We start from the raw sequence: 13105 nt of genomic DNA on the forward strand, positions 1-13105 counted from the left end.
TTTTCAGAAGAAATTTGGGGAAAATTGGATTATTTTTCAAAATTTCTCAATTTTTTATTTTCATTTTATTTTATTAACATTTTCTGACCAGATTCTACTTAGAACTGATCAAAAAAATGTTCAAGACATTTTTTAACAAAAATGGTTGTTCAACAATGAAGACATTTCTGAGGGAAATGTCTGTTAATGTTTCCAAAAACTGGTTTTTTGGGGGATTTGTTTTTTAGCCAACTTTTTTGAGGGAGGTGTCTGTTTTTCAATGAAAACCTAAAAATTTTCATGAAACAAAAGAATATCCTGACCAGGTCTACCTCTAAGTAACATACCTGTTTCTGAACTGCTATAAGCAGCCCACAGAATAACCAGATGTGGGTTCATTGTTGATCTTCTTACTGAAATCCTTTTCCTTCTGAATTAAAATATTTATCATGCATTACACCTTTTGTATCTGAATAAAGAGTCATCACAGTCTTTATACTTAACTAATTATGTTCATTCTTGGCTTTTTGAGAAAACGAAAGCCTCTGACATTCTATTCCTCTGAAGAAATGTTGCCAACCGAACATAATTTAACAGGCATTTTGAACTGTAAAGAGAATGATGGTCCAATCCTGCTCTTATCTAAGGCAAAGGGACTTTTGCTATTGACTTACATGGGAGCAGGAGCAGGTGCTACATTTATTTCCCCGGGCTAAGGAATCAGCCTATAAATAAAGGCAGATTTCACATCTTATTTGCTTTGAAAGGCAGTAATTTTGAGTAATTTTTTCAAAAGAGTTGAAGTGAGTTAGGAGTCTAAGTCCCATTTTCAAGGTGATTTAGACACTTAGGGTCAGATTTTCAAAGGTATTTAGGTGCCAAAGATGCAGATAAGTCCTAGTGGGATTTACAAAAGCACCCAAGCAGGTTAGGTACCTAACATCCATTGATTTCAGAATTGACTGAACTCCAATTGAATGATTGTAATCAATGAGAGTTAGACACGTAAGCTTTTGAAAAACCCACTAGGCACTTATCTGCATCTTTAGGTGCCTAAATACCTTTACAAATATGCCCCCTGGGACTTATGCCACATCAGAATTCTTCAGGTGAAAGGTGCTGTATTATATGTAAGATATTGATATTACCACACTGTGTTGTGCAGAAGAGAAGTAGTAAAACCAACTCTTTACAAACAAACAACTGCAAGCTAATTGCAAGGTTGTTGGGTTTGAAGGGGAGGGTGAGTTGGAGATTTTTTTTTTTTTTTTTTTTGGTAGGATGTTAAGTGCTTTTAGTATAAAAGGAATCACTAATCTTGGCTTGACAGTTCAAATATGTTTTGCAGGGGAAAAAAATCACTGGAGTTATGACTACATCTGCATTTGGCAGTTCAGTAGATCTGTATTTTTCCCTTTCTTTCAACACACAGGAGTTTAATAGCTTACCTGTAGGACAGGAAGTTTAGGCCGAGTCTTTGAAGACCTCTGTCCTATTCCAGAGAAGACCTCTATCATTATTCCAACTATGCTGACAACACAGAGCACACTGTCAAAGTCCTCTAGGTAAAACCCTTATTACATGTGTCATTAGAGGATGTTTGCCATATCTGCTTTAACACTGCAGACATTTTAAGTAGGTTACTCCATCACTTTGCCATTTTGATTATGACAACAAAATGACACCATATTGAAATGGATTTTGGAAAGAAAGGCTAACTGTCCAAAGAGGTCCATGCTCACTCTAATTAAAATTGGCTTAGGTGGCACAACCTTCATAATTCAGACTATGACTATGAAGGATACGCATGTTGAAAGCGCTCTTTGCTCATTAGTGCTATTTCTGTCAGACACTGCTACCTGCTCTTTTCTTAATGAATGCTAAGCCATCTCTTTAGAAGATTGTGCTGCTTCCCTGAACTGAAGGAACTGTCTTATTTCCTCCCAAGTTCGTTGAGAGTAAAATCAGGGAGTCACCTCTTTGACATTTCCCAACCTCTGTACTTATTTATCTCTTTGAGACCCTGCGCTCCAGAGATATCACTGTCTTAATTAAGAAGAAGGATGTGACCATGGTAAATTGACTGATTTCATTGATTAAGGACTAGCTGTACAAGTAACATTGATTTTAACAGTGGGTCTACATAAATGTAATTGTTCGAACATGGGGCTGCATAATTATGGTGATGTACAAGAATAGTTGGTTTGTCCTTTTCAACCTTCACTAACATTCTTTTGCATGATAATGCACCTCGTTCAATTAGCAGAAATCTTAAATGCTACAAAATGTCTTTTGTGAAGGCACACAGTAATCATTACAGTCTAATTTAATTTAACAGCATCGGACAGATACATCTCTTTCTTTTTTATTCTCTCATTCCATATTCTCTTCCTTTTTTCATGTCCACATAGGAACACACATGAGTACATATGAACAATCCAAGGTGTGTGGGGGGGGGGGGAAGAGGGCTTTTTAACTGTGCGGACTGTGTATGGATTTGAATGTACGTGTACCTGAGTGTACATAGGTTGACCAAAATTTTCAGAAGTAACTAGTGATTTCTGATACTTCACTTTTTGGGTGCCTAGCTTGAGAGCTTTTAGAAGGCAGAACCCCATGTAGTCTGCAATATCTACAGCTCAAGCTTTTGCAAAAGAATTGGATCCTCCTCCCCCCCCCACCAAAATGCTGACAAATTCTGGAGTTTGGCTGCTGAATTCACTCTTTTGTTGTGGGCAAGCCCCCAACAATTTGTCTTCTGTCTTCATGCCTTTCTGGGACCTGCCTGCAGTTGCCTTTGGCTCCCCAGCATCCTCTGCAAGGAGGAATTAATTTGATTACAGTAGTGATGGGGCCTATAGGCCCCACACTGAACCAGGGAAGGGAGCAGAGCAATACTGGGTTAAGGAGGCTCCACCCCTGAAGAGGTGCAAGGCATGTTCCCAGTGCAGGAACTGGGGATGAGCTCCATGGGGCACTAAGAAGCAAAGCTGATGCTGTGCTAGAAGTGGCAAAAGCTTTGTGAAGGCTGCTCTAGCATCAGGGATTTGGATTCCTCCTCTCCCCCATTCTGCCTTTGGGAGTTGAAAGCCCTGAGAGAGAGAGTGAGATTGACTGACTGAGCTGGACACTGAGAGACTAAGGAGAATTTGCTAAGCCAGGGACCATGCCCCAAACTGAGGAGCTCCAGACAGGTAGGAAGTGATCCAGGGTGAAATGTAATCTGGGGTAGGTCCGTAGCTGGGCTGGATACTTTGATAAACCGCTTAGGGCACTTAGGGTTGGGACTCAGTGGAGTGGGTAGGCCCAGAACCCCTATGACCCGCCACTCCTTTGTAGTGACTGAACTCTGGGGAGAGCAGTCAGATTATGAGGGGGTGATTGAAGCTGCAGCGCAAGCCCCATCTGGGGTGACTAGATTGGCAGAAATCATAAGGCTGTGAGCTGACCACTAGGCAAGCTGGTCGTCAGACTTCCCTGCCACAAAAGTGCACTATTCCCTGGAGCCAAGCAACAAGAGTTTGGAGAGCCAGAGCTGGAAAGAAACTTATAGCGAGCAAGTTGGGGAGAGCTGAGGCACAGACAGCCAGGAATTAGAGCTGGGCCACCTGGAGCATATAGGAAAAATACTCATGAATTAATGTCTGTGTCAAAAATATTCATGGATGCAAAATTCATCCATGAATATTTTTGTGTCTGCTTATTCTTGAGGATGGATTTTTTTTTCTTGCAAAGTTGTCTAGGAAGTGCAGCTCCAAGGCTATTAGCTAGTAAGTAATTTGGAGCAGAGACTATCTTTTTGTTCTATGTTTGTACAGCTCCTAGCACAATGGGGTCCTGGTGCCTGACTGTGGTTTCTTGGTGCTATTGCAATATAAATAAATAATGTGTCCAAGTGCCCTGGTTTAGGGCCCCCTTCTTCCTTTATGTTACAGGAAAGGGGGCAGCTAACAGCTAACTTCAGAGGCTCAGCTCTCCAGCTTCCTGAGTCACAGCTCCCATGATATTCTTCAGGCAGCCCAGCTGGCCAGCCCACACTTCTGATGCTCTCAGCTGCCTAGCTAGTTTAAGCAAACTCAGTGGATATATTTCTGTGGGTAGCAGGAAGGGCACTGTCGAGTGATATCAGTTAATGTTGCTTTAGAATTCAGGAGTTTTTGCTATGGAGTTCTGTGCTACTGTGCCCCAGAACACCTGGGCCTTGCTTAAATAGATGAGACTTTGAGAGAGTGCTACCCTCTAAAATTCAGGTGACTTTAAGGTGCCTCCAGTTGGGCACTCAAAAGACTGGGACACTCAAAGTTGCTAGTCACTCTTGATAATCTTGGCTCTTGTAAAGTGGTTGCAATTAACAAAAGTTTCTTTTACCTTTTTACCAGTGGGTAACACCTCAACAGATGTTCCTTATAGTCGTAATGGGATATACCCCTTGGGGAGGTAATCATTCATGCTGTTAAAAGAAGTAAAATTGCTCCCAGGGCAGATCGGTTTCGGTATATGTATGATACACGATACAGCCAAGTGAGAATATGCACACCCTAGCATTTTAGCATGTGCACAAGTGAAGTGAGGGGACACAAGGACACATACTCCAGCACATATACATGCATACACACAAAAAACCATAGCCTGGATTTAGAAAGCTTGAAGACTAAAGGCCCAAGAGGCTTAAAACCTATAGAAATGCTCCTTCTGCTTTGTTGCATATTCATAAGCAAGTATTTGAGCAAACTAGCTTACAGAATTATTCAAAGATTAGTGCTGATTCCTGTGTGCCACAACAGTGCTCTTGCAAAAAACAATGGCAATATTAACAGCTGCATTCACTGTCCACTGCAGTATATTTTACAGCTTTTTGAGCCATGTTAGTTAGTAAAGGTTGATGCTGGGTGCTCAGCAGGCCTACCTCTTTGGGGTACAGGTCACTCAGCTACAGAAAGACAAAAAGTAATCAAAAAAGAAGGGGAGAACACACCTTTCATACTAGCAAGTTTGAAAGGGAAGGAGCTTAATGCCAAGATTGCTCCACAACTTTAGTCAACTCTGGCTCCCTAGAGCTGGATCCAAAGCCCTCCCATTGACTACAATGGGATTTGATTCAGGCCATAAGAAACACCACAGAAGTTGTTCTAAGTTACTAATACCCTATTGCTGGAGCAGTTGCAATGTGCCAATTTGTTCCCTTCCACCCATTCTTTCTTTTCTACAATTAACTCCCCTTTCGCGTCAGCTAATCTTGCCCTCATGTCAGCCTCTGTCTTCCTTCTCTGCCTCCATGCCATTATTTGTTCTCCTTGCTTACAGTTCTTTAGGTTTTATTGTGATTGCAAGCCCTTCAGGATGGGGACTTGTTTCCTTGAATCCTTTTGGCAGAGATCACACACAGTTGTGGTGCTATAAAAGTAATAATAGTTTATCCTGCTATTCGGGAAAAAAAAAAGATTTGTGGGAAGTGGACCTCCAACCTCAATCTACTGATATGAGACTAGGGTGACCAGATGTCCTGATTTTATAGGGACTATCCCGATTTTTGGGTCTTTTTCTTATATAGGCTCCTATTACCCCCCACCCTCTGTCCCGATTTTTCACACTTGCTGTCTGGTCACCCTATATGAAACTGAAACATATTTTGAAAATGAGAATTTTTTAAAAAATTATAAATCGCATGAAAGCAGGTTCCTGTTTGTTAGAGCAGAGCAAAACTACTGCCTTTGAGTACTGACACACAAAATATAGTTTTGTGTGTCTATGTACAAAGGCTAATCATATAGTTTCAGTTCAAAATTACTTATTTCACTTTAAAGGAAACAAAAAGAAAGAACCAAAGTAAAGTCTCCATGAGAGAACAGTTTGTGTCTCTCCTTTTGTACAGGGTACAATAACTCTGAGGAAAAAAATTACCAGTCTCTCTGCAGACAGGCAGAGCTCTTAGAAATGTTAAGGTGAAAGATATAGAAAACAAAAGCATCATCAATTACAGCTATAGTCATACTTGTGAGTTTTCCAAGAGTCCTGTCTTACTCAGGGAGCAAACTGTGTGGCATTTTTATCAGCCTTTCGCAGTAGAAAAGCAAAGGAGATGTTGAGAGCTGGTCAAAACATTTTCAACTAAACAAAATGTCATGGTGCTGTGTTCGTTTTGACAAAGTTTTTGACTGTCAGAGCAACTCTGTGGCTTGGTGCTTAGGGCACTTGTTAGATATGGGAGAGCCAGGTTCAAATCCCTGCTCTGTTTGATCTGGGATGAAAAACTCTTCTCTAAATCCACTCAAACAAGGACTTGATCCTGAGTTTCTCACTTTCCAAGCCAGTGCTGTAACCACTAGTCCACCCATGTTTCAATCAGAAAATGGACATTTCAGTACAATTCCATTTTCATGAAAATGTTTGAAACATTGTTTTTGTTCTAATATGGAACGAAAGCCAATTTTGAAACCTCAAAGGTTGTTGTGAAACGGTATTGTCATCCTCCAGATAACTCTGGTGGCAGTTGATTCGTTAGACAAACTGTGAATTTGCCAGGGTTAAATGAGTGATGAGCAATATAGAAATTATAACTTTTTTGTCACCACTTTAATGTCTAATGTTATAACTGCACCTGTAAAACCTACTTCAAGGCAAAAATTAGGCAAGTTCCACTCAAACCTCCCCTCCCTTTGCTTTCTCACAATGAACCGTGAAATATTTGGTTCTTCTGATTCAGATTTGTGCAGAACCTTCATTTCTTGCACTCTGCTGTGAGGTTTTGTTTTTCACACACTCATATTGCTCAAACCTAGCAGCCCAACTTTACAGTATTATGTTTTTCTCCAGTTCTACCCCGTTTACTTCCTTGCCCCTACCTGTAAGTACTTGGGGGTCACATAACCTTCCCTCCAGAAGTAGAGGGTTTGACACAGTTCCTTCTGGAGTCTGCCCCTTCTGTGATCAGTAGATGGGAAGGCATATCATGGCATTGACTTGCTACACTGTGTGACCGGACCTTGTGGCACAAGCCTGGTCATGTCATTGTGTGATGCAAGGAACAAAGGGACAGATGCTTATTGATTAGCTTAGAAGAACTCCTTGTAACAGCAGGCAAAAGGAGTAAGAATTAAAGTAAGTTTTCAACTATGGATCCAAACCTCACTTTCTCCTCACTATCCTTCCACCCCTCTGAGGCAGGGACATGTATGGATCCAGAAATTCCATTTTAAACCTGAGGATGGGATTTTTGGTAGTGCTCATAGTTGGTATAACACTGCTCCCACTGAAATGAAAGGCAGACAAACAACATTATTCCTAGTCTGAGTTCTGTCTATTAAGTGTCAGCCCAAATTTAATTTCTTCTGGCACCTTACAGTTCCTTGTCTCAACCCCAAGCATAACTCCAACTTTGGCCATAGGTTCTAGCATGTGAAGAAGTTGGAAATAGGATTGTGAGGAATGTGTGATGATGACACCGTGTTCATAATACTTCCAACCCGGGAGTAATAATATGCCACACAGATTTGTGGATCTGTGGCATATTATATTATTATTTTTACTAGACATGTTGGTTAATTAAAGGGAGATTGCCAACTTAAAACCCCTGTTAGTTTAAAAAAATCCTAATAATTCAAACTTGCTTATTTAAATGATTATTTCTGCCAGATTTTTGCACTACCTTGTGCTTTTAGTATGAGCTAGTATAATATGTGTCTGAAATGTTTAGTCTGTGTCTGAATTGGTAGATCTTTCAAGCAGGGACCAGTCTGCCTTCTTATGAAATTTTAGTGTTGACTCCAAAATTAAGGTTACCATTACAGTTGCCTTTAGATGCTATAGTTTGACCCTTCTACCCTTAAGTTTATGACAAAATGTTCATGCTTATCTTTAGAATAAAAAACAATTTAAGGTTAAGGGGTAGCTTGCATAGGTAACTAAGATATTTTAGTAGCAGGATCAGTCCTGATTTTGCCCCAGATCCCTAAATGGCCCCCTCAAGGATTGAACTCACAACCCTGGGTTTAGCAGGCCAATGCTCAAACCCCCAAGCTATCCTTCCCCCCTATGAAACTTGGAAATAATGGTAACTCTTTCTGAAAAGCCTTCAAACTTTTCTCTCAAAGTATATTTTAAAAACATGTTGGTATAAAAACTTCAAATCTATTTTATATTATATTTCAGTAAAAATAGTTCATAGGAAGATATTTATTAAATATCTTATTGGAAATATTATTAAATATATTATTGGAAAATTCTGGATGTATTAGATATGAAAATTTTAATCTCTGGGAGCTATGTGAAGGTCTCAGAACATTATAACCTCTGCGAGGTCTTGCTGAAGTTACAAGCAACATGAAAGAATCTGCAGAGCATGTACATTCCATGAGGCAAATAGGGTAAGACAATGAGAGTTTTCACTATAAGCTTGATATATGTGTGTATGTGTGTGTGTGTGTATGTATATATATAATAAATTCACCTCTAGTTGTCTTAAGAAAAATTGTTATCTGAGGAAAGTTGTTTTCTGAGGTCTCTTGGCAGTGGAAAACTCTTGGGGAAAGTTTTATATTAATAAGAAAACATAGGATTTTCATTCTCCGAAAAGTCCTTTAATGTTTTTTGTTTGTTTTGTAGTTTGTAATATTTTGGAACATCCTATCTCAAAACTGAGATCTCCATATTCCTGAGAACCTGGTGGGGATTTTGTAAAGAACATAGCGTTGGCTTACCTCTGCTCTCATTTCTAAAGCCAAGTGTCAAACTATTTCATTACAACAACATAAGTAGGAGACATTTTGATCTAGATAGAATCATAGAAATGTGGGACTGGAAGGGACCTTGAGATATCATCTAGTCCAGTCACCTGCACCGAGGCAGGACTATGTTTTATCTAGACTGTTCCTGACAGGTATTTGTCTAATCTGTTCTTAAAAACATCTAGTGACAGAGATGCCATAAATCTCCCTAGGTAATTTGATAATAAGATAAGATGTTTTAATATGCAGGTAAGTAGCAACAGCTACCCTTAACAATTTTTAAAATGAAAAAAAATGTAATAATAGGTTTCAGAGTAGCAGCCGTGTTAGTCATCCAGCTCTGATGTCAGTGATAATTTTAAAAAATGAATTAAAAGAAATTGGTTTTGAAACAATATTTTGAAACATTCCCCAAACAACATTTTTTAAAGGGAATGATTTTTTAATTTGTTTCATGGGAAATTTCAAAAAATATTTGGTTTTATTCTGATTTTGAAATGTCAAAATGTCCTGCAAAACAGAAATTCTATATTTCAATCAGCTTTATTTGTAAGTATGGACTGTGTTGAGAAAATCCAGCAGGGCAAGAAGAATTTGTCCCATGGGTTCATGGTATTTTGATGGATCCAGACTCTCTGTAGTTCTTATCCACACCTGAATGAGCCTGCAAAATACGCAACCATGGTTAGGCAGCAGGTATGCTGTGAGCACTGCTTATGGTGCTGATCATAATTGTCTCTCTGTTACCTGATGCTGTCCCTGCCTGTTTGTGGTATCCATGTGTTGGTATTTGTTTTATACATTAGATTGTAAGCTCTTTGGAGCAGGGACTGTCTACCTGTTATATGTGTCTGCAGCACCTACAATATGGCTCTGATCCATGACTGGGTCCTCCAGCCACTATTGCAGTACAGATAATAACAGGTAAAATGTTCTAATCATAATACTATTTTGCACTTACAGACATAACAGTTTTCATTCGTAGATATCAGTGCTGTACAAAGGATGGTAAAGTATTATCATCTCCATTTAACAGATGGACAAACTGAAGCACAGAAAAATTAGAGTGAGCGGCCCATGGTCTTACAGCAAGTGCTGAGGAAAGCCAGAAATGACCCATCGATCTCCTTACTCCCACTCCTGCTCTCTAATCACTGGCTCATAGGGGCTTTTTTGAGATTAGAGATAGGCCTGGGCCAAAACGCTGGATCCTGAATTTTGAGGGAGTTTAAAATCTAAACTCTTAACTTTGCCAATGGTCTCTGTTGTACAAAACCAAAACCCCAGGGTCAACATCTTCCCTCACACCACCCAGACCTGACCTGGAGAGTGGTAAGCTCCAGATTCAGACCTTGGACTCTTCTCTAATTGAGAGGTGTTGGCACAAGGTTGGCCGTCTGTTTAAAAAATGTTAGCCTGCAGTGGCTTGACAGCGAAACTCTCTATTACTACGGTAAAACAGCATCGTAATAGTAAAAGTAAAGATTTTGTTACGCTGACAACTATTGAATTTCTTCATGCACTTTAACATGTCCATTTACCAATTTGTCCTCAAACCTACCCATATGGCAAAGGGGTTTTAGACACTAGTGCTCTAGTGGGTTAACCCTGCATAATGAATCCAAGGCCAAACTGTAACCTTCATCCAACTACATGAGATTGGCAGTCAAAATCATAGATCAGGCAGAAGCCTCTGCATCAGAGATCATCAAGTAGAATTCACAGGAGGAGATTTTTTTCCCCAACGAATAGAAAATAGCAAAGACAATATGACACATTTGCAGAGACATGGCAACTCATGGGACTGTAATCATAGCGAGTGTTGATTAGGGCATTGATATTTGAAGGCTACAGCACTGTGCTGCACATACAGTAAAAGTAAAACTCCTACAAGGGACAATGACTGTATCTACATCCCTCACCTCTGACAGTTCCAAATGTAATTAGGTTTCCTAATGTTGTGTGTCTTATAAAACAAAGTCTTTGCTAGTTTTAAATGTAACCTATGGGCTTCTCAGATACTTATTTCCTTTGGCAGAATAGACCTGGCAAGGTGACTTTAGCGTAGTTGCATCGACCTGCTGTATCCTGTGTTAAAGAATTCCCATCTATCTGCTATTGTCTAAATAAGAAGCTGAGTCAGCATCTCAGTACACTATATTTATATTGACTATCTGACGTCGTTGTGATGGGGCAGGAAGATGGGGGGGGTCACATGCTTTTATAGTACAGTGCAGTGCTCAAGGTTATATTGAGAAATACCTTGGGCCAAATCCTCAGCTGGTGTTAATCAATATAGCTCCATTGACTACACAAATTTATACCAACTCAGGATCTGCTCCTTTATATTTCCTGTCTGGTCAACAGTGGACTGGATTAAGTTACCAGCATATCACCTGGCTTCCTTAAAACCCAAGGTGCTATTGAAGTCAATGGCAAAACTTCTACTGACTTCAGTAGGGGTAGGATTTCACCCAGAGAGTCTTGAATTAATGGAATTTTATGAGGCAAAATCAGAGCTCTTTGTATTCTTGTTCAAATCCATGTTACAGAGAGGAAACAAAATGAAGTTAAGGTTTGGACCTAAACTTTTGTGAAGCTCAAGAGGGTTTGCTATCAGTCTAGTGTCTGGACTCAGCCCCAGATTTGTACAAAATAGAGAGGATACTAAGTTAAAAGGCACCAACATTCATGTTTTGCTTTAAATATGCAGAAAGCCAGTAACTAACATTTAGGTTCCTTTGTCCTCAGTAATATAACTATTGATTATTTCAGATAGCTTGCAAATCAAATGTGATGAATATAGGCAGCAGTGGATATGAGAATAGAGTGCACTAGAATTCAGCTGCTTACATGGGCAGAACCGTGGCCATAAATTGAATGAGTTTCTCCTGCCATGGTAGGATAACAATTAACTTCATTGTATCATATTGGAAATACAACTCAGAATCCTCACTGTGTTAATAAGAAATTAGAGAGAAGGTGGACTTGTTTTGTGTTCGGGAACATAGTCCTTGCAGTATAACTAGAAAAACTTGTAATTGGGGTATCTTTCATCTTTTCTCCAAAACCACTACCGAGTCAGTAGTTACCACTGTAGGCGTTCTGTTCAATGGTCTACATGAAATGAGCTTGGTGGTATTAATTTAGTTCTTCATGGACAGGTGTCAACATCATAAAAGACAGTTACAAATGGTATGGGCTGATCCACTGGCGACCAGCTCTGGAGAGATGTCAAGGACTGAATGGGCTATTGAAGCTAAACTGCCTTAGTACGAAGGCAGGTTTGAGGCATGTTGGTGCACTGGAGTGGGGAAGTCTGCACTGTCACTGTCCACAGCATACATGTACTGTTTAAAAACACTGGATTTCTATCACCAGGGCAGTCAAACCTGTAGAGATGCATAGCTCCCGAATCGCCAGTCCACAGGCGCGGCAAACTGCTCCCATGGCTACGAGGCAGGAGTGACCTTCAATCCAGCGTTTGTGTTTGGGAAACTTATTTGGCTGATTTGATTGTACCCTCGCAGCTGGTGTTCACGCGCTCAAGAGATGGGTTCGTTATCTTATGTGCATGTATACTGCCTGGCTCTTCTATGCGCAAGAATGTAACCACTAAGAAGAGTTGTAAACAAAGTAAGGAGAGAAATAAAAACCCCAGGAAAAGTTTTCCTGAGAGGCTTTTTGCAAGAGGCTTGTAAAGCTCTCTGGCTACCAACAAACCTGGCGTTCTGTTTCCTTTCCTGCGTCGTCACCACACAAACCTTCATTTTCACCAACAAGAAAATTCCTCATCTGTTTTTAAAATCTTGTATGTTAATTGAATTCAGAGAGGATGATGAGTGCCATCTATAAACACATACTGGAGAAGACTTGGGCTCAGTTTCCATTGCCTGAAGGATGCCTGCCTGAATCAAATAACCTCTCAAACATCACTATTTCACGGTCCTTGATTTTTTTCCCCTCTTCTTGCTTACTTTTTAGTTTATGGGCACACATGCCTTCTGTGACCGTAATGTGATACTTAAGTATTCATTATGGTGAGCCTACGGATTTTAATTTCCTTACTTGTGACTTTAGAGTCTTTTTGACTAACTGCGACACTTTTTGAAATCTCACTTGCTAGAGTTTACTGTCATAGTGCTAATTTTTGACATGATTATTTCCCTGATGTTGAACTTAATTGTACCATAGTCTGTATTACTTAGTAGTGTAGTGATGAGTGCCACAAGTTACTTCTTGAACTATCTTCTCTGTGTCACTTGAGATTAAGTCAAAAATAGTTTCTTGTATTCTCTAGAACTAACAGTTCCAGGAAGCAATGGTTTAACAAATTGCTTCTTCAAACCTTGCTCCCGGGTTATATATTGACCACTTTTTAGACAGGCAGTTGGAATCACCAA

The sequence above is a fragment of the Malaclemys terrapin genome, chromosome 1 (genome assembly GCF_027887155.1).
Source record: "Malaclemys terrapin pileata isolate rMalTer1 chromosome 1, rMalTer1.hap1, whole genome shotgun sequence".
NCBI classification, from domain to species: Eukaryota; Metazoa; Chordata; order Testudines; family Emydidae; genus Malaclemys; species Malaclemys terrapin.